This window comes from Podarcis melisellensis (genome assembly GCF_964234715.1).
Source record: "Podarcis melisellensis genome assembly, chromosome: 1".
NCBI lineage: Eukaryota > Metazoa > Chordata > Lepidosauria > Squamata > Lacertidae > Podarcis > Podarcis melisellensis.
Genome location: NC_138528.1, coordinates 54,830,589 through 54,854,218, shown reverse-complemented (window position 1 = coordinate 54,854,218; position 23,630 = coordinate 54,830,589). Strand labels below are relative to the sequence as shown.

At 40.0% G+C, this 23,630-nt stretch overlaps 2 long non-coding RNA genes across 2 annotated transcripts in view; one reads left to right on the top strand and one right to left on the bottom strand.

Moving 5' to 3' along the window:
- LOC309359013 overlaps positions 1–23,630 on the top strand; it is an 812,289-nt gene that overhangs the window by 581,046 nt on the left and 207,613 nt on the right. The gene's annotated exons all lie outside the window — the stretch shown is intronic.
- On the bottom strand, positions 16,486–22,368 carry LOC309359138. Its single transcript, XR_014163724.1, has 2 exons — positions 22,246–22,368; positions 16,486–16,862 (listed from the first exon to the last, which is right to left on the bottom strand). It is a non-coding gene; the product is annotated as an uncharacterized lncRNA (long non-coding RNA).

Below are 23,630 nucleotides of genomic sequence, written 5' to 3'. Positions count from 1 at the left end.
TTCTCATTCAGATCCCAGGGAGAGATTGGCTTATCAAAGCCTGAAGAGGAGCCTGTGTGTCAGGCTGTCCTTGCCTGTTGTCAAAGAGGTGTTCCTGTTTCAGACAGAGCCTTTAATTCACATGACAGGTAGAGGAACATCCATGGCTTCTCCTCCAGTTCCTTTGCCTTTTGTCTCTTGATCACTGCTAATATTTTGCAGCATGTGTTTACTTTTCATTTGTGGCACGAATTGCCTCTGATGTAACATTTATGCCAGGGCTGCTTTTTGTTCTCTTATATTTATCTCTTGAAGCAAAAAGAATATTTAGTTGGGAGAACTTGTAAAACAGGCTGTAAAATGCATTCCATATTGCCCTCTTCTGAACTTCACATACACAGAGGAGATGCTGGGAGCCCTTGGTTATCAGGCATTGACTACCAAAGGATAGAACTAGACATTGTGGGAGATATGGAGTGCTGTTGCTACTGGAAATGGGAGCTCTGTGCTGCTTCTACTGCTTCTTCCTCAGCTATCATCTGGTAATGCCCACTAATACCAAAAGATGGTATCTGTCTGCACCAAAAGTCTGGTGGCAGCATTTTGTACCAGCTGGAGCTTCTGAACCAGGCCCATGGGAGAGGGAAAGGAAGAGGGTGACACTGCTACTTCTTAAAATCTCTGATACTTTTGATACTATCAAACATGGTATCCTGCAGGATCACTGATGTGGGATGGATATTGGGGGTATGGCTTTCAGCTCGACTGGTCTATGTATGCATTTAGGTCCAGAGAGGCATGAGTGGGGTTGTTTATTGGCTCCTTGGCAGGCAGCTGGATGATAAAGCACGTGCTCTGCATGCAGATGGTCCCAAATTCAATCCCTGACATGTCCAGGTAAGGCTGATGAACATTCCTCTCTGAAACCTTGGAAGGTGCCACTCAATGCATTGGTCTGCTCAGCCAGGTAGACCAATGAACTGACTTGGTTTACAGCAGCTTCCTATATTTCTATAAACAGACGCAGCAGTTGTGCCCTCACAAACCTGCTTTTACACATGTTCTTTCTTTGCTGCATTGGGGCACCTGTGTTCAAGAGATAAGCTTTGTTTTGTTTTTATTTACTGCTAAACAATTATCCAGCACCGTTTTTTGTTTTATAATGGTATCCTGATCTTGCCTGACCAAAAACCTGCAGGAAAGAAGAGTTGCTGAAACAGGTGTGTGGCTTGCCATTTGATTTTATTTCTCTGCAGAATCGGTTGAATTCATTCCAAGATGGAAACGATAACAATTGCATTTATTTGGATTTACTATCCTAACATCTGCTCAATATTCAGTATTTACGAACACAGCCTGCTGCCTTAGAATGGAACAAAACAGCTATCATCTGTTATAACCATACTTACTACTTTTAATATACTTTACATATGCCTACCCAAAAACCCCATATAAAATTCTGATTAATTAGGCCATCATGAGCATGAAAGACCTGTTCATTTTCATTGTGGAGGATGCAGAAGGGCAACTCAAGAAACTCACAGTCAAAACAATGCACAGAAAAAGAAAAGAAGAAGAAATATTATTTCACATTTCATTTATAAGGTACATAAAATAATCAAACAAGAATATTCCATTAGGAGAAACAATCTGGTGAAATTTCTGTATGTCGAGTCAGGGAGGTAGCAATAGGCAAAGAATACACAGATACACCTCTTACTTAAAATGAAGATGGCTATTCTAAAGTGTGGCAGAAGTGGTTGAGTAAGCACATGAGAGGTCAATGGCGACAAGCATGCTAGCTCCATCTCCCATCATCATTCCTGTCTCTTTCCAAATCATGGAGGGTAAACATCTGAAGTGGGGAATCTCCTCTACTCATGCAGGCTTCCTGCACATTTCAGAGACTTGGAAGTTTCGTGAAGGCACGCTGTATTACAAGGCATTTTTTTTGCAGGAGTGAGGCAGGAAGTACAGAAAATGTATGCTCAAACCACTTACACCATACTTAGGAATCTCTCTGTGTCTTTACAACTAGAAGCTCTAACTCAGAATATTTTAAAAGGGGGGGGGGGACCAATTTCCCTACCAATCACCCACAATTAAAAGGTACTTAAGCACAAAACTTATAATTTAACATATCTCATTTACCTTGACGATTACTTCGAATTTAACTTAAGAACATCTGTTTTTAGATTTCCCAAAAGCAGCTTACCAAGTCATTTATAAGCTCTAAGTGTTTTCACATTTTGTTTTTGTTTTTATTTATTTTTTCATATTCTGTGTACTCGTGGATTTTCATCCTCCTTTTTTCCATTGTGAATAGATAATCTACCTTTGAACAGAAGTGAAATTACTGATAGAAGAGATCAGTTTTTACTGAATGAAATCTGTGTTTACTGAGCCCTAATACGTTTCTGCTCCAAATGTATATAACATACATATTGAACGTTTCACTTGGTGTCATTATGGGACCTGGTATGCTATTTGCATTAAAATTTGCAGTGTAGCTTGGAAATGAAACAGAACATTTCCTCAATTTGGGGATCAAATCCTCCTTAACTTCATTAATGTAAATAAACAGTGCCAATTTATATATTTTCTGGGGAGGGAAGCTGTGTGGTGATGAGGGCAGAATTATGCATACCATATATACCAACTCTCCATGGGTTTGAATCTGACATGTGGAATGTCCAATGTACATATTTTATTTATTTAGATTTCTTACTCCCCTTTGCAGCAAGGTCCTAATACAAAAATATATCTGGTGGTTGCCAGCGAATGGACTAACCTGGTCAGGCTGTCCTGGTCTGGCTATCCACAGCTACAGCTGTGTTATGATCCAAAACTGGTGAATGACACTTCTAGTCACTGAGGTCATATGCCCAAATGCCATTATTGGTTTGCAGAGGTCATGTAGGATATAATTATTACTTTTAATGTGGTATTTTACCAGTGTGCAAGGAATTATGTGTGTAGCAGTAAAATGTGTCACAGTTCTATCTTTGCCCACATACGTGTTGAATTACCAGGTTGCATTCTTGCTTTTTTGACATTATCTGGGGCCATATTGAATTCTAGTGGCACCATGGCCTTTAAGAAAAAATATATCTTAGTTAAAAGCACCTAGTAAATGTGGGACTTCTGGGGGCGGAAGATGGCAGACTAGTCATTGACTGCTGACGCTCTTGTGAATGGAAAAAGTGGAAGAAGGATTTTCCCTTTTTTCCTAAACGAAGATGAAACCTGGCCAACAGGAAATAGGACTGGAATGCATTGAATTGGGTACAAATTACTAAGTATGGACTATTACATTATTAAGATCTGTCAGAACCTTTGACTCCATTGAATCTATTCGAACATCCATTGAGTTAATAGGAATCAGGGTTTGAACAGTTGTGGCTTTTAAGGGGGATAAAATATATGAAGTTTGACTGTGCCAGTAAAATCCTGTACCTACATGCAGGAAACCTTTCCTGCAGCCAACATGAAGCTGTAAATACATGATGATTCATTTTGTCAGGTTCTCTGCATAAAATCAATAAACCAACCAACAAATCACAAAGAGATCCCAGAATATACTGGTTGGGATGTCAGAGACGCTTGTTTTTTTGGGAAAATGATTTAAAAAACCACTATAATCTTTGGTGGATCACACTGAGGCAAAGAGAGAAAAAGGAAAAGATAGACAGGCCTCTAAGGATCTGAAAAACTTTTCTTTGATCTCTTTCCTCCCCAAGGTGCTAAAAACAATAGTAAATTGCTTTTTGTGCTTTACTAGTTGTCAGTGGATTTTTAAGTATTCATGAATACCTGTGCTCTACATCAGGGATAATATGAAGACCCTCGATTATTTATAACCTAAGATGTCAAACTGGAAGCTCTGAGCCAGCTGAGTACTTAGACTGCATTTGGGCTTTTTATTCCATTTTGCTCTTTGCTTTTTTATCTCATGTCATCCACTCACTAAATAAATTCATTGTAATGAAGAATTTGTGAATCATAGGGCATTCTTGTCCTGTCTCTATCTCTCATTTGTCACATCTGGATGTTCCTTGTTTGTTTGTTTGTTTGTTTGTTTTCAGAGGGGCAGCTTCTTTCTTGTTCTTGTGTATTTCAAGCTTTGGATATCAGGAAAAATATTATAATTATTGATTAAATTTGTATGCTGCCCTACATCCAAATATCAGAATGGGAGGGGGGATGAATACAAAATACATAATAAAACAAAAACAAAACAATTACCCCCCCCACAAACCTATTTAAAAACCATAGAATATTAATCAAACAAGGGCCTGGTTGAAGAGAAACATTTTCACCTGGCACCTAAATATATGTAATGCAGGAGAGGTGAGTCCTCAAATCCTTTTTCTCATGGTGGTGTTGCAATAGCTTTCCTGGATGGGACTCAGGTAGGACAGGACAGTGGCAAGATCAGGGCTGTACACTGGGGGGAGCACCAGATTGGCTTCTCCAGTGTCTCTGCACAGCCATTATTTGTCACTATCTGGTCTGGCCCTAGCCCTGTCCAGGTAAGCTATAGCTCTGCTGGTGTCACCACACCGGCTGCTACCGATAATAATGAACATGAAAATATTGTTGGAAAACTAATGCTTTCAGCTTTCCCAGGCATAATCATACTATACAATAGTTCACAGGTTTCTTAAATTAATCAGGAAGATACTGAGGACAAATGTTGCTAGGCTACCAGACTCTGGACCTGAAGTTGGGTGCAGATAGAATGAAAGATAGGTGCAAATGAGTGCCTTGCATTCATTTTAGAAGACATATTGCAGAGAAAGTGAGTGGGAGAGAGAACAGTCAAGGGAAATGAATTGGGACAATGCCACTAACTAATTAAGCAGTCTTTCACTGAAACCTTTGTACAGTAGACTGCCTTAAGGCAGTGCATGCTGAACACCATGTTGAGATAAATACATTGGGGGACTCTTCTGTCTGAGCAAGGCATAACTGAAGCAGAATAGATAAGTAAATAAGAATATAATATGGAAATACAAAAAGACAAACCCAACCCCAATAGATTGCATGTGCACAATCTCTTTCTTCTCTATGAGGAATTGAACAAAGTGCTGAGCGGATCACTCAATCACCACAAACAATTATCCTTACCTGATGGAACAGTCTCCTCTCTCCTCTCCCCTATTCTGGATTTGGATTTGGGGTAGGAGGGTGGGGAAGGAGAGGGGGAAGTGGCAATGTGCTAATGCAGATCCTTGCACTGGCTTCTGCTAGTGTATCAGGTTAGCTGAATCTAGCCCAATGAGCAAAGTCCAATGGAAAGGTGTCATGCGGCAGATAGGGGATGACATTAGAGGACAACCCCTGAGCAATTTGTTCCCCAATTGCAGTATTAAGTCAGAGCTGCAGTATGTGAAGCTTGCTCCTATTAAGTGCAATTCTTAAATAAATAAATGATAAAAAGGCAGCTGAATAAAAAAGTGATGAGGATTTTCTCCAGTCATTACATCTGAGACATTGTCTTTGCAATAATTGCCCTTGACTTACAGGTCTTTGAATCTGACAAAGCAAGTGGATGGAATCTGAATTTTGATCGTGGTGAATTTCATTATCTCGGCACTAGCGTCCAAGGCAGCACAATTTCGCTTCCTCCATTAGCATCAAGGCAAACGGCTTAATATGCTTTCCCCCTATAAAACAGAGATGGAAAAGAAGCCCGTGTGTTTGTTTAGAATGCTTTCTAAATGGTTGGCTAAATGCAAGAGGAAGAAAGAGTCTAGAACAAAATGATACCACAAAGTAAAATTGGCTCAATGAACCAGAATTTTCCACTGACTACTGTGACAATGAATATTGATGAATATTATTTCCAGCAGGGAATTGACTCCCCCCCCCCACCATTGTTATGTTGTTTTAGCAGCATAGGATGAATTTCCATCCCAAATAAAGGAACAGGCAAGCTGTTGTGTTTAGATCAGAGTTTGCCAGTTACGTTATTCTAGGATGGGGCTGCTTTTCTCCAGCCATGCTGATCAATGGTCACAGCGTCAGTTGTAGCCTTAGTCTGCTCCTTCCAACTTAATGAGAGAGTCAAACCTCCCAGGCACAACTTCTTGGAGGGTTAGAGTAGGCAGACCTACCATTGTGAAAAGTGTGCTCATTGCCTTTGAATCTATGCCTCTAGACATAAAAGACACCTGGGACATGGAGGTCCATCTCATTACAAAATAGGGGATGACAGCGTGCTCATTACATATGGCCAAATGTGAGCTAAAAGCTCAGGATCAGGCCAGTAGATAGATGTTGAGTGCTTTCTTGCTTGGGCTGGGGTTCAGGTCCTCACGTAGCTGGGCTTGGAGGACAGATTGCTGATACTTCCAATGAAGAGATGAGTCATTAGTAAACTGGATATTGCACCCTGCTCACTCATTGGTTTGCTTGCTTGTTTGGTGTAATTGTGGAAGGCCATCTCCCGGATTGGGAAAATTCAGCCAACTCATCATTTGTAAGTCCTGATGCTTTTGCATGATGATGGAACTGAGCAAGAATGTGGTGCTGTGCATTTCAAAGCAAGGGCTAATTCAACAGGAAGTCTTTCCAACTGTAAGCTAAACCACCATTTAAAATATGTAAGAAAGTTTTGCCTTGCTCAAGATAATGCTGTGACATTTAGAGGTAGAACAACATGTGCAGTTCTGTGGCTCACAGTAGCCACTGTGGAAGGGGAAACAGGATCATCAGGCTCAATGCCATCTTGTGATGCTAGTAAGGCTAGTTCAGGAGCTCCTCTCCACCTCCAGAATTTACTGGTTTGGAGCTGTCTGCCCACCCACATTTTTCAGCAGGCAGCAGAGGTCTGGTTTTCCATGTTTCGAAGAAATGCCTGAAATCTCAGCTCAGGAAATCCTGAAAATTTGATTACAGGGTTCAGTACCTGATAAGCTCAGTATACAGTTTACAAAGTACAAAAGGAACATCAATAGAGGATAGGATACATGGCTAAACGAAAACAAAGATGTTGACACATTTTTCTTCTCTACTGCTAGCAGTATGCCCTTGGACTTGAGTTCAGCCATGTACCTCTAAACCAGCCAGTTCCAGTGTTGGCCAGCCAGCTCCTTGAATACTGTGGGAACCTCACTTTCAGGAGTCAGAGTGGAGACTGACTCAGTTGTTTCCTCCTTCTAGGGCATCTCACAGTCCCTAGCCATGTCACTGCTTGAGCCATCTCCACCACCTTCCTTTGACTCCTCCTCTGACAGATCCTGCCATTCCAACCCCATGGGCTTGGTGCCATGGGGGCCTATGACAACCAAAAGCTGTTGGTGGGCGGCTGAGATGTGCAGAGGGTGAAAGGGGTTGGATGGATTAGATACCTCTGTAAATGTCAAAATATAGCTGTAGGTTCAATTACAATAGCAGGGGGTTTTGTGGCAGGGTTATATGGCTGATTCTCACTAAACTTAGGTTTCTGACTCCCAAAACCTTGCAGTACTCTAAAAAAAAAATGGACAGTACTGTAGTGTACAGATTGCACTGAATCAAAGATGGATCAAAACAGAAAACAGGAAGGGGGAAGACAAGAGAAGAGAGAACAGTCTTAAAGCCGCTTAGCTCATTGGAAGCCTTTTATGCGGCAGTCAGCAGTTGTTGAAGGCACCACAGGTGGGACTCTCTAAGCAGCCATATGTTACCTGTGGAAGAATCCCTCTTGCAGATGGATCTCCCTAGCCTGCTTGGATAATTACGTGATGCGGAGGGGCTGCACATAGTGATCTCCCAGCTGGAGGAAAGCTAGCTGCAAAACTGAAGATGAAATGCTTTTTCGGCTGTGACAAGATGAGAGGCGTGCTACATATTCCTTTTAATATGAACAACATTGAAACAGCTTTCAGTTTGCGGCATCCTTTCAACAAAGACAATTAGAGCACAAATATAGACAAAAAAAAAGATAACTGTAATTCAAATACTGGCATGCTTTCATCCTTAGGAGAGGGACATGATGCACTGGTACATATATTCTGGTATTACAGGGGGAAACATTGAAGGAGGACATTTGTTTTTTTAAAAAAAAAATTACACTGATGGAAATATTCTTGTTTAAGAACTGTGAGCCATTTGGCTCAGCCCTATAAAGACCAATTGCATAAAATCCATTTTCAAAATACTAACTCAAACACGTATTATTATTATTTTAAACTATCAACCAGCTGTGCTACTGTGAAAATAGAGTTAAGCAAACTGTATAGAAAAGAGGATTTTCTAGGTAGAAAAATGGAATATGAATTGCACTTGAGAGTACAATAGAAGCTTTTACAAGAATAGTGGGTCCTCAGGGCTAACTAATGGAATCTTAATATGGCATTGATGAGCCTTTCCTACTAGGTGATATGACAGCTGGTAAAAATGGAAGATTTGAAAGTGATGAAAAACTTATTTACTAAATAATGCTGCAGCATGGCTGGACACACATTTCCCTATATATTCAAGGTATCTTTCGAGCTGGTTATTAACCATTCAACATTACTTTCTCTCTCTTTCTGGAAATAGTGTTTTAAAATCTAATTTAACTCATAGAATCATAGAATCATAGAGTTGGAAGAGACCACAAGGGCCATCGAGTCCAACCCCCTGCCAAGCAGGAAACACCATCAGAGCACTCCTGACATATGGTTGTCAAGCCTTTGCTTAAAGACCTCCAAAGAACTCATCACAAAGTTATCCATCCATGCACTCATGTGTTATAATTTCCATAATTACTGCTCTTTCTTAGAAACTATTTATTCTCCCACATTGGTAATGGCAAGCACTTTTGCAATAGTGCAAAATTAACACTGTAGAGACAAAGTGTTGAGATAATCATCTCACCAGCACACTGATGTCTTCTCCAATGAACACAGGGTGCCCCTCTCACTCCCAACTGAGGTATCTTCCTATGTTGCAACCCCCAAATTTCATTCATTGAAAGAAACAAATCCTGGGACATGACCCCAAATGTGCAGGGATCTGCTCCTTCTAGTAGAATAAATAGGAGAACCGGACTGGGGCATTTGAGTTGATGGAACAGTCACATATCTTTTTATGTGTGGTGTAGTGGTGTAGTGGTTAAGAGCGGTAGACTCCTAATCTGGGAAACCGGGTTCGCGTCTCCGCTCCTCCACATGCAGCTGCTGGGTGACCTTGGGCCAGTTACACTTCTTTGAAGTCTCTCAGCCCCACTCACCTCACAGAGTGTTTGTTGTGGGGGAGGAAGGGAGAGGAGAATGTTAGCCGCTTTGAGACTCCTTAAAGGGAGTGAAAGGCGGGATATCAAATCCAAACTCTTCTTCTCTTCTTCTTCTTCTTTATCAAGGTAATTTACTGATCTGTACAATCTATTGAGTGATGACATCCTATGATAAGGAACTGTTTCTCATCTGAAAATCCTTGCTATTTTTATTTCTCAAATCTCATCATTGCAAGCAGAAGACACAAGACGCAAACCAACAAACCCATCCATTATGCATTACCATTTTCTCTTGCTTGCCTTGTTTCCCAAAGTATTTTCATTGGAAGATGCCCAGCAGCATGCATTTAGATTAGTTTATTAACAAGATCGTTAATCAAGTATTGTTTCAAGACACTTCGTTGATCAGCAATTCTTTTGTTTTAAATTAACAAGACTCTTAAGAAGATGTTGATCTGAATTTCAAACTTCCGATGCATTCCGTTAGCCAAATCAGTTCATTCAGCAGCAAAGATTATTCCTTGCTTCATCAAGATTTTGCAGCTCTATGAGTATTACCAGAATAAGGCGGATGATGTCTTCCCACGCTTTTCATGGTTTGCTATAAATTTTATATTAATTTAAAAGTATAAATAAGCAAATAAATTGCACCATGTGAAATATTGCACAGAAGGAATGATGGGCTCAATTTGGTAGTCTCTAAGCATTAAAGAGATCTCATTGACTTTACTGAGCTTCGCTAGATAAACAAAACAACATCAAATTAATTAAGCTATGTTACTGAGATGCCAGTTCTTAAAGAAACTTCTGGAAGAGAGGATAATGTAAAGTAACAGAAATGTGAAGTTGAAAGAAAGTTCAGCGTAGGCTGTGTTTGTACAGCCCATTTATAACTTTATAAGCATATTCATTTCATCTATTCCTGATTTCCAACTGTTTGACTGTTTGATTTTTATCATGAACTACTCCTCATACTGAATTTATATTATTTTTGGGTTGTCAATGTCTGTCCTTTTGTCTTTGTTTGCATTGCCTGTTTAATTGTTTGAAATAACAATAATAGAAATAAAATTCCACATAAAAGTGCCTTTATTAAGAGAGATGTGCCTAGGATGCATTTTTTTCTGCCTTAAAAAAAGAAAGAGTAAAGTGATGCAGCAATGGGCTAAACCGGGCATAGGCAAACTCGGCCCTCCTGATGTTTTGGGACTACAATTCCCATCATCCCTGACCACTAGTCCTGTTAGCTAGGGATGATGGGAGTTGTAGTCCCAAAACATCAGGAGGGCCGCGCTTGCCTATGCCTGGGCTAAACTAAACTAAAGATTGGAAAAATATGAATCTGAGAGAACCTGAAATGGAACAATTCTCCCATTCCTATTTAAAGGAATCAGCTTTATACACTTAGCGGCAAGTCATTAGGTATGTAATACCTGAGAGGCAAGAAATCAAGTGGTATACATGAATGTGAGGAACCATCTCATAGAGCCTACCCGTAAAGTGGTTCCATATTTGGCACTGGACATGTGCAAACTCCGCCTTTCTGCACTTTGGTAATGCCTGAGAGAAACTGTTGTAACCATGTGGGGAGCTGTTCACGCAAATTGATCTCCATGTGCTGGCTGTAACTTAGAATAAAATGGCCCTGAGGCAAAAACAAAAACAAAAGAGGTACCGAACAGAACTACATAGCTCCAAATGGTGTGAAATTATAGCACACTGTTTTCTCTAATATTAGCTGACAATGAGGATCATTAGTCTTGACGAGAATTTCAATAACATCTTCATTAGAGTAGAAAATTATGTGCCAGAGGTCTGGTTAATTAGTGTATTGGTTCCTTTCTCTTCTATTTAAAACAGTTTATTATCAAAGTGACACCAGGAGGTATGGAATAAGAAGTAGCAGGGATAGCTGCGGGTTGAGGGGGTGGAATGAAAGGAAGACGACATTGACAAGCATAATGGTCAGAAGGAATGATGCAACAATGCATCCACATAAAGCTCTTAAGGTACCACTTGCTGCATGGACCCCTGAAGAGCTGCAAAGTACTCATTTGTAGAACTTTTGCCTAACCTCATCTTTAATGATAAGAGCCCACAGAGCACAGTATTATCTCCACATGTTTCTGTTAATTTAATAGTCTCTGCTGTGCATGGGTTCCTTGAGCATAGGTTGACTCCTTTTCTTTTTGCTTTTTAATCAGACTTTGACTGTAAAGTCTCCTGGTCCAGCTGCATATCAGCTCACTTCTGCTTAAGGCAAGGATAGGACAACTTGTGGCCCTTCAGAGATTGTGGGACTCCAACACCCATCAACCTTATCTAGTGCAGCCAATCGTCAGGGATGATGGGAAGTGTAGTCCAGAAACATCTGGAAGGCCATGGATTGTCCATCTCTGGTTTGAAGGCTGTCATGTCCTAACCTGGACACTTTGCACAGCAGGAAACCTTGCATCCTATGCAACTGGTACAGCCAGTTTTCCAAGCCTTATAACCATTTTTTAAAGGGCTTTCTTCCTCAGCAAGGTGGAAAGGGAGAGGGTGGGTCTTGTCCAAAGGACTGCTGAAGCACTACTGCAAAGGCACAGCTACTTGGGAGCCTTTAAAAGAAATTGATTACCCTAGTTTGTATGTGACACTAAGCCAGGGGTAGGCAACCTAAGGCCCGGGGGGCTGGATGCGGCCCAATCACCTTCTCAGTCCAGCTCATGGATGGTCCAGGAATCAGCATGTTTTTACATGAATAGAATGTGTCCTGTTTTTACATGAATAGAATGTGTCCTTCTGGGTTATTTGTGGGGCATAGGAATTCGTTCATTTTTTTAAGCCATGATTTGGAGTAGAGTGCTGTTATGGTCCAGGCTCATGGTTTATCTTGCTCCAGACATTCCACAAGCTGTAACCAACATTTGCTCTTACATTAAAATTCCATATTCCTTTCATATTTTTAAAGTGGAGTTTTGTCTCTTCCTTTTTGGCACCTTAAAGTATTAAGAGGTACTGAGTGGTGTGTATGTATATATGGAGATGAGGTGTGGGTATGGGTGGGAGAGCATCACTCCAGATTTCAGCATTGGTTTGTGTTGGGAGGGGATATTCCACCCTAGAGCAAAGCAGCAAACGTTTTTTGCTTACAACAATTTGAGTGTTTTCAACTTTAAATATAATCCTCCATAGTTCTGCTTTAAGAAGCAAGCAAACAGAGCACACATATCTGCTTTGTTTTAGAGGGGGGTGAATCACCCACCATGCTTCAGAACTCCAAAGAAAGTTTTTAGCCAGTCTCACTTCTTGTGGACCTTAAACTAGTAAGACATAAGAGTCAAAGAAAAACAGAGAGATATATTAGACACCGGATTGCCCCGTTAAAGGTCTATTGCTATTTTCATCCAATTCTATTGCCGGTTCTCAGAGGATGGGGTGTAGAATCACGAATTTGTCCTGGTTGTAGAAATATGATTAGTTATCTGACTAGGCAAAAAGGAGTGCTAGCTGGAGTGTTATTGTGGTCTAGTTTGCCACTCTTATCTTCTTAGGATTTGGCTTATGGAAATTGTAATTTGAACAGCTCCTCATTGCTGAGCCAAGTCCAAAATAGGTAGTTGTTTGGCTTCTGTTTACTCAAAATGTCCAGTGTAATAAAGGTAAGTGGGCAACTCCCATATACTAAAATAGCCTAAGCACTTTCACAGGATATGTCAGTATTATTATTATTATTACTACTATTATTATTATTATACATTTTGCCAAGTATGGCCGGGCTTGTCGGAACATTTTTTATCAACTACTACAGCATATATTTAATTTAGGAAAGAAATATTATATCTCATCCATGCTTCTATGTGTTGTGCCAAGTGCCATATAATACACCTTAAAAGCCACAACAGTGCAAATTTGCTGCTGGTTCAGCAAGTGTCTATTGGTATCTATGGCTTTGTCAGAAAGTGATAAAGCAAAATGCTTATTCATCTCAGTAAAAGAATGTAAGTCCCATTTATTTCAAATGAAATTCGGAGCCATGCTGCTCCAGTTTTTGTATGAACACTGTATCACTTTCATTTAGCGGCTGCAAATCTTAAAGCTCTATAAAACTGCCTTTCGGAGAGGAAAAATATGATGTTTACTTAGTGATAAACAATTTTCCATTGAGAGAGGATGCTGGCAGGAAGATGAGTCATGTGAATATTGGAAATTAAAAAGTACTGACAGCATGTTTATTTCAGAGAAACTCCTATTTAATAAAACAACAGCTTGAAGTCCATGGGACAGGAATGTTTCTCACCATATGATGATCACAATTCCTGGTTTTCAGTTAGGAATGGGCAGAACAAGATCACTGTGAAATATTAACTATCATTAGTTATACACTCTGCACTTCTATAGTATTTCTTCACTTTAAACATTTTAATTGATCCCATCAAATTCATACTGCAGCTTAAACCTTTTTCCTTTTCTCCCTGTGTAGATGATTAAGCTGAGAGAAAGCCAATTCACTCCTATCCTTTGTATCCATTTGGTCAGAATCCTGAGAACCTATTTGCCACACCTGTAGCATCCTTCTCAGGTATTTCTACAAAAGCATAACTCCATGCAGAGTTGCTAACATTGTGTGTAGTCTGCCTACTGATATCAGTTTGCTTTTCCACTACTGTGAAAAACGTGCATGTCCCTTGCTAATCACTGCAAGATTGAACTCAGTTATGCTCCATCTCAACTTTTCTTGGGGAGTCTAAAAAACATCCTACATGAAGATATTAGGTATCAAATGGAATTGGCTCCCACAAAATGTAGTGATGGCCACCAGCTCAGTGGCTTTAAATTCACAGAGGATAAGGCTTCAGTAGCTACTAGGCATGGTTTGTTTTTCTATTTCCACTTCTGGAGGTAGTATGCTTCTGAACACCAGTTTCTTGAGGGGTGTGTTGCAGCATTCAGGTCCTGCATCTGAATTTCCAAGGAGAATCTGTTTGGCCACTGTGAGATAAGAGGCAACGAGATGGGATGGGCCTTTGGGCTGAATCAACAGGGCTTGGCTTATGCTCTTATGATTTCTTATATGTATATTTTGATAGGAAAACATCAAGCTCTTCTATTGTAATAACTGGATTTTAAAATGCTTGATTTGGGGGCTAGAGTGTACCCACTGAGCACAATCTATCCTTCTGTATAAACTTGATTGATATTTTACTTAATTACTTAATTTTATACTAATCTCAGGAAAGTGGGTACAGGATTGTAGCCTTCATCTTCAGGTCCCCAAAAGTTTCTTACACTTCGTAAGTTGCTTTGAGACGCTTTTGTGCAAAAAGTGACAAATAAATGTATTTAATAAAAACAACACATAAAACCAATATTAAAACTTCACTAAACTCAGATCATTAGAAGAGGAAGAGAACATCAAATGATAATTCAGCAATTTGTAATTAAAAACCATGGGGGCAAAGGAAATATATTTGCTGCTCTGTTGCAAGCAGTTGGGTAGCTAGACCAAGATGACCATGTGCTACTTCATTGTGAGGCACAGAATTAACATTTCTCTCCCTCCTCCCTCCACCATTCCATGATTTACAACTGATTCTACATTCCTGATATCTTAGAGCACAACAAATAAATAAAACAAGTTTGCCAGTCCTGATAAGAAAAGATATACTTAAAGTGGGTGCAGTTTCACATTTAAACTCACTTAAATCATACCACTTTCATAGAATAAAATGGAGTTTGCTTTTGCTGCCATGATGCTAATAATCACATATACCTTGGGAATAAGCACCATTTTGTCATAGAAGAAGATAATATATATTTTAAAAAGAGAAGGCAGGCAGGCAGGCATGAACGAAGGAAGGCAAACCCTGTTTTCTGCTGCCCACTTCATGTGCCATACTCTTGATTTGTAAAGCCTCAGAGTTGTGGGGCCCTGCTAGGACTCTCTCAGGAAGGAAGATACAGGAGACCCACTGCTATTCTTAGTAGTGTATCTTGGATAATGGATGAATCTGCAAGAGAGTCTCACTTCTTCATCTCAGCTCTCTCAAGTAGGATGACATGTCATATGACAGAAGATGTTTCCTCAAATATCTTTGACCCAGGCTGGGGATATGAGTGAAACTTGATCAAGGGCATCAAGAATTGTTCTTCTGGTTATTTTCTGGTTAACAAACAAGAGAGTGTGTTATCTGTATTCTGTTTTCTTAGCATTTGTTATAGTACAAAGCACCCTTTAATAGAGCTGCTTATAATCAATGATTCTCAGCATCATTCAATTCGTCTCCAGCATTGTTGACATTATTGTCTTTACCAGCCCATGTATTACCGAAGTGTTATGTTTTATTAGCTGGACTGACTGATAATCATGAAAATTTACAGTTTGGAACTATGAGCCTGGAAATGAAGTTTAACTTACCAGTCAGCCATAAAGCAAAATCTGTTTCATATTTTATTCCTTTTTCACTTTAACCTTCTTACTCTGGCCTACACATGTGGAAAGATGACCATTTGGAGAAAACTCTGTTTAAGTATCAACCGTTTTTTGTAATCTGTGATTGTAAATGGGTAGTCTTTTGGACTGGCAAGAAATTATCTTATTTATTGCTTACTAAAAGGCTCTCTGTGTTGTGAATGAGCCCAGTGTATGGTTGGCTAGCATCTGATGGTCTTTTGTAAAAGTTAAAACATTCATATAATTTTCCCTTTATTGCTCTGCTTGAACAATAAACAAAATCAGAAAACAAATACAGAGCTTTTCAGAACTCCACAGGCAGTGTTCAAGATAGCTATATGCTGTAAAGGGCTGGTGTGGTGCTCCCAGGTTTTTTAAAAAGTGCAAGCAAGAATACATGCTACCCAGCCACCTTTTAATTAATTTAAGGTAAAAAATAGAGCACAGACAGACTTCTGCTTCCCCTCCTCAAAAATATGAACAAGGAAAGTGACTTCCTGTTACTTGCACCACAAAAAGGTCCTGAACCTATTAGTGTGCAATTTGATGGATTTAATCCACTCTGGAAGACCTCCTGCGCCTGTAACTTTCATCCACTTTGCCCCAAAGGTGCAAAAGTTGTAGTCATTTGTACATCTACAAGTTGTACAAATGTACATTCCCCATGGATGGGGAACATAGGGCTTCATTTTAAGCTGCAAGGTGAATCTTACGTCCAGTGTGAACACCACTAAACATTCTTTAAACACACCTGGACAAATTATTACATTATGGCATAACAATCTAATACATGCTAAACGATCCTTATCTCTTTAATCTGACAACCTCCTTTCTTTCAGACACAGTGATCTCCAATAGAATCACGCCTCTTTAAAAACAACTTTTACTCTATTTCCTATAACCCCAAATGTTGGCTTCTCCCTTTTTGTTCTTCATAGTTTTGAAAAGGCTTGGCATCCCTTATTACTGACCTCAGCAAAACTAAAAATACACACTGCAACTATATACTTCATAAGCAAAAAGCTTAATATCATGGCCTAGATACATTTCGCAGCTCTAGGTCAAAGCTCCGAATGCACGGGTGTTGGTGGACTGGGTAATCCATCTTGATTGTAAGACGCCCTCTTCAATCAAACAGTGGTTTACTTCTTGTTTCTTAAGTGGCTTCCTTGTACAATACACTTAGCCGTAAATGAAACAAATAGTCTCTCTTTTCTGCTCTTAACTCTCTTCCATGAAAACCTTGGGAGAAAATAACAGATAATTGCTTCAAAAAGTGATTTGAAAGTTCCAACATGGTGCATTTCGCCCAATCCATCTTTTTCTCCATCTTATTGTGTTTTTAACATTTCTGTGCTATTTATAGTTCTCAGAAGGTGAAGATATGTAAATGCTAAAGCACCATTTGTTCTTGGGCACAATCAGCTGCAGAGAAACTCTGAAATATCACAAGATCTGTTCTTGTGAGATTTCCATTCTCATGCTGTCAAAACAAAAAGATAAGCAGGCAAGTCTCTTTCTTTTTGCAAAGTTGATGAATGTAACACTGTCATCGATTGCTGGTTGTCTACTTGGAAGAAGGCCTGGGACAAAAAAGAGACAGGGGTGTCTGTGTGGTGGTTCTTATAGATGAATGTGGTATGTCTTCAAACTCTGGAAGAGCAAATGTCATATATATCTTTGTAAACTATTTATACCTGGGTATTTACCTAACAGGGGATGCGGGTGGCGCTGTGGGTTAAACCACAGAGCCTAGGACTTGCCGATCAGAAGGTCGGCAGTTCGAATCCCTGTGACGGGGTGAGCTCTTGTTGTTCAAACCAAGCAGTTTGAAAGCACATCAAAGTGCAAGTAAATAAATAGGTACCGCTCCGGCGGGAAGGTAAATGGCATTTCCGTGCACTGCTCTGGTTCAAGCTGGCCACATGACCTGGAAGCAGTACACTGGCTCCCTCAGCCAATAAAGCAAGATGAGTGCCGCAACCCCAGAGTCGGCCACAACTGGAGCTAATGGTCAGGGGTCCCTTTACCTATTTACCTAACACAGCCCCCCTGCCACCCAAAATGTGTCTTCAAGAGATAGGATCTATGCCTTACATAATGGACTGCCTTACCCCATATATCTCTTCACAGTAAGGGTGTCCTTAAATGGGCCACTGCTGAGAGAGTCACATGCCCCAGAGGTGTGCTTTTAGCGTTGCAGCTCCAGTCCTCTGGAATCAATTACTAGCCAAAACTCGACAGCTGCCCTGCGTCATGATGCTTATGCACTTACCAAATACATTTTTGTTTAAGAAAGAGATTGTTAAAGTATATTTACAAAATATTAATTGTACATCTGATGAATAGTTTTATTGTTTATAAAGGTTATAGGAATGGTCTTAACATTTTACAATGCATTTTTATCATGTTGTACACTACTTTGATGATCTTGGGCTGTTCAGCAGTTTATAAATATGTAAAATAAGTAAATGAAAAATTGATGGTCTCATATTTGAGGGGAAATAGCTAGGTGATGCTACTTTATCTTGTTGCTTGCAAAGTTATTTGGGGTAACCAGGCAGGGTTAGCTACAATACATCCATTTTCCAGCTCCTGAACTGCTACTTCTTCTCACAGTGATTTCCTTCCTAATCTGCTTTGTCCTCAGTTGATCACCTGCAAGCTTGATAATTTGCAGTGTTGCTTCCTCCTAGCTCATGGTTTTTTGTGCCTTCCTCTTAGTCCTGATCACTCTGAATCTCCCAGGTGCTTGTTGATTATTCCCAGCTGTTCACCAAACTCATGATACAGTGTGCCCTTTGTGCCCCTTCAGCACACTCATGGAGAGGGTGTAAGACTGAAGACAAGCAGAAGAATTTCCCCTGCATTTTCCAAATCAAAAATCATGCTGTTGAAGGATGTTGAAAGCCAGGACCTCCAGCATTCTGAAATGCTAGTGGTTCAACACACAGGGTCAGCTAGACATCCATGGCTTTGCCATCTTAATGCATGGATGAGAAGATGGCGTCGGAAGGAGAGGTTTGAAATTGTTGGGCACTGTGGAACATTTTGGGACAAGCCAAGCCTGTACAAAAGGGACAGGCTCCACTTAATCCAAGATGGAACCAGACAGTTAGCACTTAAAATCAAAAAAGTGGCAGAGCAGCTTTTCTTTTCTTCTTTTTTCTTATCATTTTATGATTTTCATTTTTATACATTTCAACAATCTTACAATCATTTTAATATTTCAAAGCTCAACTTCCTTCCCTCTCTTTCTACAGTTCCTTAAATTTAGTTTTTTACATTTTCTGCATATTCCAAATTAACTAATTTACTCCTTTATTCCTCTACTTTAAATATATACCCTTATAAAATCACAGGTTATTACAACCATCTTGCCAAGGTTCTTATCTATTTACAGTTTATTTATAAATATTCAATAAAGCAGTTTTTATAAAAAGTTTGTTATCTTGATTTCTTATTTTTCCTGTAAGTTTTGCCATTTCTGCCTATTCCACAAGTTTTTGTATCCATTCTTTTTTCACTGGGACTTCTTTTTTTCCATTTTTGGGCAAGTAGCATTCTTGCCACTGTAGTCGCCTACATGAATAAATTTCTATATAGTTTGGGTAGTTCTATCCCTATAATTCCCAAAAGGAAAGCATCTAGATTTTTTTTTTTAACATAAGTTATTTTAAACATCTTTTTCAATTCATTATATACCATTTCCCAGTAAGCTTTAAACTTACTACAAGATCACCACATATGATAAAAATAACCTTCTTTCTCTTTACATTTCCAACACTTATTTGATTTTCATTCATACATTTTTGCCAATTTACTAGATGTTAGGTACCAATGATATAACATTAACATATAATTTTCTCTTAGACCATAACATGCTGTAAATTTTATATCCTTATTCCACAATCATTCCCATGCTTCCATAGCTATATTATGACCAATATCTATTGTCCAATGTATCATTACTTGCTCATCCTTTCTCTCCCGTTCCAATAATATTGTATACATTTTAGACAGCACTTTTACATTCCATTCCAACAGATCTCTCTCCAGTTGTGATATTTGTTCCCCACCTTTTGGCTAAGATCAAGTGTTGAGGGCAGAGCAGCTTTCCAACTGATTGCGGTGAGGAGTCGAGGGACACAGTAAGAACAGAAAGTGGGACTAGATAGTCCACTGGCCTGATACAACAGAACGATTCTTAAGTTTGTATATTCCTGCCATAGGAAGTAATGGATAACAGTAGGCTTGCCAATAGCCCTTTTTGTTATAATTCCTAGTGACCCCAAACTCATAAAAGAATAAATGCATCTTTTTTTCAAGAACCAGCCATTTGAAGCATTTAAATAAATCAATAAATCAATAAAGGTGAAACTTGAATGTTGGAGCAATGCTGAAATTCTTAACAGCTTCTCTATGCCTTTTGTTCATTTTATTGGATGGCTCATCTACATATATGTTCAGTTATGCGCATGTATTTTCAATCTCAATTCAAACAAATGAGGACCGACTGCATGCACGCACACAGATGTACATTCAAGAGTATAAAGAGAACTCTGAATTGAGGCACGGATGCTGAATTGAATAAAAATTCAAATCCTCTGCATGCAATTTAGGACTAGTTTGTGTAAGAAAGTCCGGTGTTGATGGAAAATGGTTCTAAACGCTCCTGCCAATGGAATAATCACGGCAATAGTGCAATTAACTGCCTACAGATGCATCATATGTGTTTTCAGGCACGTGTAAATGGGCATTTTGTATCACTTGGTTTGAGTCCTACTCAAATGAATTTGCCATTAAAAAAGTCAATATTTATAAATACTTCATACACAGACAAATCCAAAGCCCAGTTAAACTGAAGCATTTATATCCAATACAATATAAATCTTTCCGCTCAGTAGGATATAGCTTGCAAGCCATATCCTATTGGTCAACAAACAATGGGTCGAATTACTATGGATTATACCCTTAATGTGATTGAAGGCACCTACTGTGGTTTCACTAGGCTGGAAACTGGGGGATCCAGGTAAGCTGCACAGCAGGCAGTAGAAAGAAAAGCCACACTGCAAGAAACATAATCCACAATGAGGTCTTCAAAAAGCAGATTGCAGAAACACAAGGCAATGGTATTTGGACAGAATTGCCAGGGGAAATGGAGTGTATATTCAGAGGATCAGAATAACTATATAGAACTTTCAGAGCATAAGATAGACTTCACTTAAAGATGAATGTTGAACATGCTGTATCAGTAATATGCTTTCAGCTGCATGAATCAGTCCTGAGTAAAATAGGCCAGAGACTGGGAGCAGAAAAAGATGATTCCATAGTTTAACTATGCACTGTGTCACAAAGTCATTTCTTTTTTCTCTCCTAAATCATACAACATTCGGTTTCATCGGGTATTCAGGAATTCTAGTGTTATGAGGGCAGCAAAGCTTTTTTGTCTCCACTGTCTCCACACCATGCATGGCTTTTTTATACACCTCCATCATACCGCCTCTTACATGCTTTTCCCTAAAATAAAAAGCCCCAATTTTTGCAGCTTTTTCTCATTGAGGGGTTGCTCCACCCCTTGATCATTTAAGTTGACTTTTTCTAGCTCTAGAATAACCCTTTTGAGGTAAGGCACCCGGAACTGCACACAGTATTCCAGGTGTGTTCACACACCATAGAATTGTATAATGACATTATTGTTTATTTTTATTTAATAAATATTATGATATTGGATCTTTTCTTTTCCTTTCCTTTCCTCAGGATCCCTTGCATAGCATTTGTCATTTTCATAGCTGCCACATACAGATCGATATCTTCCTCAAGCTATCCACTATGACCCCAAATGACACCAGTTTTGTGTTTTGTTTTAACATGTCCTTAACTATTATGGTTAAAGAGTACATTTTGCTTAAACTCAGGCCTGGTGTACACATGGAAAATACAATCCCTGAGGTGGTAGAGAGGATTGTACTGCTTTTGTCTGTAGGTGGGGGAATGCCAATTTTGAATGCTTTCCATGTAAAACAAAAACTCAGAAGGAACATAACCCTAGCACATTGGAGATACACATTCTACTTTACTATTTAGATTAGTTCTAGATAAGTATTAGAATTTTTTAATTTGAACTACAATTCTGTTTGCAGAGAGCTTTTTCCACACAGAGGAACAACATTCACTCAGGGCTAGCTCAAGGCATTTTGCTGCCTCTCCCCATTCCTGGCACCAGATTTGCAGATATGAATCTTCCTTCAACACTTTCAACAGGGAAGTGTTGTCCATTACACCTGAAAACAGCAAGCTAACTTAAGGCAGACCTCATGGTGTATACACAGCTCTGTGCTCCGAAACCTCCCTGCTGCCCCCTACCTCTCAATATCTGTCGCCTAAGGCAGCTGCTTCACTCTCCCTACAGCTGGCCCTGCATTTGAATGCATTGTTAAACTCCACTCTCAATCTTTGCTGAGTGGTAGCAAGTTTCCAGAGGGTTCCAGACGCTCCCTGGGGGGGGTGTTTCCATTGGAAAACCAAGGCACAGTAGAGTCTGCAGTGTCTTAAAAATATGGCTTATTAACACATATTTACACTAAGAAACCTTCAATGGAGGGGGGGGGGTGCAGAACCTTACATCCCAAGAGTGTCTTTCGTTGCTCCCCTCATAGCTTCAGCAAGCTTGGATCCATAGCAGCAGCCAGTCATGGCCCTTGGTCTCTGGGTGCAGCCAGCATCACATGGAGTTGTCCTCCTTCTTGTTCCCTTGCCCAACACCTCTGTGTAAAAGGACAATTTTTATTGTGTGTGACATCATGCCCATGTTGCCCGGGCAACCTTCCCCATGGTTACTGGTAGGGTCATTGTCATGTAGATGGCTTTTGCAATGGACTAAGGGTAGAACCATCACCTCCCTCTGTCCCTCTGTCTGGCAGAAAAACAAGCTCAGCCTTTCAGCTCTGATTAAACCCTAGCACCCAAGAATCTAGAAGGGAAAATATGGTACCCAGGAATCTAGGGGATCCCTGTTCCCCCAGTAACCCATAACAGTATGACTACTGCTTTGTCAAAAATGGTACCGTCCATTCTTCCTCCTCAGAAGCAGCATCACCTCATTCTATTGTGTGCCACTCAGGCTTCATTCTGCAGTCTTCACCTTGCTGATACTTGAAAAAGTTAGAAACCCAAACTCACTATAGGACTCGAGAGATTGTCCCCATGGGAAATAACCACATGCAAAGTCTGAGAGAGGAATGACCTGAGAAAGCCTGGGCAAAGGTTTTGAATTGATAGCGAGTCATGTGTCCCCGCCTTCCCCCCTACAGGCAAATAGTGCTGCGAGTCTTTACAGCACATCCCTTGGCAGCTGGTGTAGTGCTGGCAACAATTTTGCACTCTGCATGGCACCTAATTGAAAATCAGAAACAGATCAAAATTAAATCAAAGTTGCTCTTATGGTTTGTTGAGGGTGGTGTGAATAGACCGAACAGGCAGACAGGCAGAAAGAGATAAACAGCAGCTGGAGACAGCATGTGTGGTATGAAGCAGATGTGCAGCCAAGTAGATGATGAACCAGGAATGAAAGCAGCTAAGGAAATCTGATGTCCAAAATCGTGTCAGGAGCCAAAAACAATGGGGATTTGCTTGAGGATTTGCAATTCTGATAGAAGCACAGCCCAAGTGGGAGCAAGGGTAACAGAAGGACCATAGTACATTGGTAGGGTATCTGCTTTGCATGCAGAAGGTCCTACGCTCAATCCCCTGTTAGAGCTGGGACAGATGCATGTCTGAAATTATAGAGAGCCACTGCCAGTTAGTGCAGACAATACTGAGCTAGATAGCAAGTGGCATAAGGCAGCTTCCCTTTGATGCTGGAGAGTGCCTTGATGTTTTTGGCCACAGATGCATGAAGTTGTCAAGAAATGTCAGCAACGGGGTCCTCATGCAGGCACAGCACAGTCTAGAATTTCACTTCTGGAGGTCTCTTTAAGGAGACAATTCCAATCTCTCAATTTGAAATTT